Source organism: Lupinus angustifolius, chromosome LG01 (genome assembly GCF_001865875.1).
Source record: "Lupinus angustifolius cultivar Tanjil chromosome LG01, LupAngTanjil_v1.0, whole genome shotgun sequence".
NCBI classification, from domain to species: Eukaryota; Viridiplantae; Streptophyta; class Magnoliopsida; order Fabales; family Fabaceae; genus Lupinus; species Lupinus angustifolius.
In genome coordinates this window covers 10420496-10424795 of record NC_032009.1, presented here as the reverse complement: position 1 = coordinate 10424795, position 4300 = coordinate 10420496, and positions in this window count along the sequence as shown.

Below are 4300 nucleotides of genomic sequence, written 5' to 3'. Positions count from 1 at the left end.
TTTCACTAAATCCTTGTCTTCATCAAAACATAGGCAATCCAATAGTGCTCTACTTAACACTTTGAACTTTCAATCTCCCCCTTTTTGATGATGACAAACTCCACACCAAATCTTGTTTTGATGCATAGCTTGATGATAGTTATAGAATGCATGGTTGTTAATTTCAAAGTTAAAGCGCATTGCTCCCCCTTAATGTAAGTAGGTACGAAAACAAAAATGGAAGCTGAATTTTGCTATTTTACAACCTGCAAACACATCAAACAACAAAACAACCTTTCTCCCCCTTTTGACATTATCAAAAAGATGAACTAATCAATCTAGTCAAAAGTAAGAAGATTTATGTAATGGAATCAAAATTGTAATCAATTAATTAATTTTGGGAATTTAACTAATCAACTAGTTGAAAGAAACTTGAACAAGTGCTCTTGTTAACAACACTTAATCGATTAAATACTTGTGTTAATCGATTAAATGGAAAAACATAGTGAATGAACATTTTTATTGGCATAGATGGTTATACAATAACTAGTTAAGCGTAGAAGATCAAACATTGATATAATAGCATGTACACAACATGCTTAATCATACAAGATAGATGTATATAGCCAATCATGGTCAAGAACCATTAAACACCCATTCATACTATATATGACATAGATAAGCATATGATATAAGCAATTGAAACAAAACTAGTAACAATCAAAGTTCAATATCATGCATATCATGTGATAAAAGTTCAACAAAAGTAGATAATAACTATTACAACCCAATAAAAGCAAAGAGAAAATATGTCTCATGGAGTACAAAGCAACACAATCCTGAAATTAGCCAACAGAAGAAATAAACCTAAGGAAACCTAGGGTCTAAGGTCTTCTAACTAAGGATGCGGAGGAAGGTTTCTGTCATCAAGAATTGTCAGACTGCTATCTCCCTTGATGAGAACTCTTAGCTTTTCAAATTCTGCACAAAACCTGTCATTCTGTGCCTCAGCAGTGGTTTGAACAAAGCTCCTCAATGACTGATAGTGGTTATCAATGTAAGCGACCCGACGTTCCTCAAATTGCTCCAAGCCAGTATGGTAAGAATCCTTCAAAGACTAAAAATGTAGATCCATTCTATTATTTAGCCTCTGCTCCATAGAATTCAAATGAGCTAATCCAAAGGAAGGTTCATGCGGTGCATTCCTAGCTGTCTCCCCCTAAGTTCCTGCATTCTACTCATCTATCCCTGCCCGATCATCATCTCCAGATAAGTCTAAATCCATAGTGGTGTAGTCCTCTTGATATTGCCAAGTATTTCCATACTTGTAAATACCCATCTTGTGGATCAAGCTCTCACCAACAAGGTGATCTTTATTAGTAGACTCCATGATGATAGTGTCAGACACATCAATGTGCAGATAATCAATAACCGTCGAAATGAAGATACTATAGGGTAGCAGATCGGAGTGCGAAGTAGACACACTATACATGACCTTAAGGATCTCCTGAGGATAATTTATTATAACATTTTCCTTGACAACATACATGAACCTCAAATCATTCACGGTGGGTTGTGCATGATTTGTGTTCCTTTGAACCAAAATGTAAGCTATGAGATAGTGCAAAAGCCTATTCTCCACAGACAACGATCCAACTTTTGTTAATTCTCCTTGGACATATATATGGGGTCCTCTCAAATATGACTTGTAAACCTCAGCAGCATCAAATGAATTCTTAACCCAATCACAGTCACCAATGTTAGCACCATTGGTAGACAAACCATCCACATTCATAAAAATTTCCTCACTCAATTCAAATAAATTCCCAGAAATCATAGACCAATACTTTCCATCTTTATACCTAAAGTTGGCATAGAATTCCCTAATAAGAGCAGAGTATATATTTCCCTTTAATTCCAAAAAAGTGACAGCCCCTTGAGCTTGCATGCCTTGTGGAAATTCAAAATTTTGTTTCGCCATCCATGTTAAGTCGGCATACCTGATATATGTTGGTTTCCTAATATGAATGATGTTGTTGATCGATGAAACTGAACTCTTGCGGATATGGTGAGAATTATGATTAGCCATTCTTCCTTTCCAAGGTCTCTTTAGGGGTAAGCTTTAATAACTGCAGTTTACATCCTTAATAGGAAGCCAAGTAAAGCACTTAAAAAACCTATATGAGCTTTCGACTGATAAAAGACCAAGATTTAAACACTTGCACATTTGGGTTTGTCCAGTTGAGGCGCGACCTTATAGGCTGCATGAAAGGAAATTGGACTCAAAAACAGTTAGCTGCTATTTTATTGGCTTGATGAATGCTCTCAGGGCTATAAATTTTATGATCTCACTTCAAGACTTTTTTTTGAGACGAAAAATGCATGATTTCTTGAGGAAGTTGATTTTGGGAAGGAAGAATACATAAGGAATGTTGTCTTTGAGGAAGAACTTTGTACTAATGGTGAATAAGTTCTTGTACCTACTACCATTCAAGGAGCAACTTCATTAATAGAAGATAATGTTCAGAATATTTTTCCTAACAATATTCCAAAACAAGACAACAACGAGGTTCTCTATCAAGCACTTAGAGAAAAAATTCAACAACCTCGAGAAGTAGAAGTGTCATTAAGGAGATCCACTAGAGAGAGGAGAAATGCAATTCTTGATGATAAAATTGTATTTCTTCAAGAACACGAGGAAGATATTGGGTTAACAAAGGAGGATCCATTGAACTTCTGTCATGACATGAAAAGTTCTAACTCTCACAAGTGGATTGATGTCATGAAGGATGAGATGAAGTCTATGCAAGATAATGACATTTGGGATCTTGTCGAATTACCTGAAGGTGCGTAACCTATTGGTTGCAAATGAATATTTAAAACCAGGAAGGATTCAAAGGGTAGCATTGACAGATATAAAGCTCATCTAGTTGCTAAAGGCTACATTCAGAAATAATACATTGATTATATAGAAACCATCTCTGTAGTATCATCGAAAGATTCTTTTAGAAAAACTATTGGCACTAGTGGCTCATTTTGATTTAGAGCTACATCAGATGGATATTAAGTCTATGTTTCTAAACGGTGACATTAAAGAAACGATTTATATGATGAAACCATAAAACTTTGTGTCAATTCGCTCAAAGTCTATGGTATGCGAATTAAAAAAAACACATTTATGGCCTTAAACAAGCTTCTTGTCAATGGAATCACAAGTTTCATCAAGTTATTACCTCGTATGGTTTTGAGGCAAATAAAATTGATGATTGTGTGTACCATAGGTTTAGTGGGAGCAAGATTATATTCCTGATATTATATGTCATGATATATTGCTTGATAGCAGTAATGTAGGACTATTGTATGAGACCAACAAATTTCTAACGAAGAATTTCGAAATGAAAGATCTAGGGATAGCTTCATTTGTGTTAGGTATTCAAATACTAAGAGATTGCTCTGAAGTTATCCTAAGGTAGTTATAAGAAAGCTATATTAATAACGTCCTAGATAAATTTGGCATGAAAGACATTAAACCAGGGGATAGCCTTATAGCTAAGGGAGACAAATTTAGTCTCGAACAGTGCCCCAAAAAATGAGATTGAAAGATACGAGATGCAAAATATTTCTTATGCATCTGTAGTAGAAAGTCTAATGTATGCTAACATTTGCACATGTCCCGACATAGCGTTTGTCATGGGAATTTTGGGAAGATATTTGAGCAATCTTGTAATGCATCACTAGAAGGAAATCAAATGTGTTATGCATTACTTAAAGAGAACACATGAGTACATGCTCCCTTATCAAAGGTCTGAGAATTTAGAGATCGTTGGGTACTCTAACTCCAATTTTTTGGATGTCTAGACAACAGATACTCCCCCTCTAGATGTGTTTATCTTGGCTGGAGGTGCTATCGCTTGGAAGTCTGTTAAACAGACGCTCATAGCTCTTTCAACCATGGTTACAAATTTCATGGTTTGTTTTGAAACATAAGACCATGACACATGGTTGCAGAATTTTGTCACTGGCTTACGCATGGTCGATGGTATTAAAAGATAATTTATTGAGATCAAGTTTTTGCTTTTTAAATAAAGTGTTCTGTTGATGCGGAAGACATATGGAGAAAATATAATAGAGAAAATGACACCGAGAAAATAACGTGGTTCAGCAATTTGCCTACGTCCACGGTTGAAGAGCAACAATGATATTATCACTATGATAAAAGAGAATTACAAGTTCACTCAAGTGTTTCACTCACTTCCCAAAACCCAAGTACACCCAATATCACTCTCACTCACTTATATCTTAAACACTAAAATATTCCTCA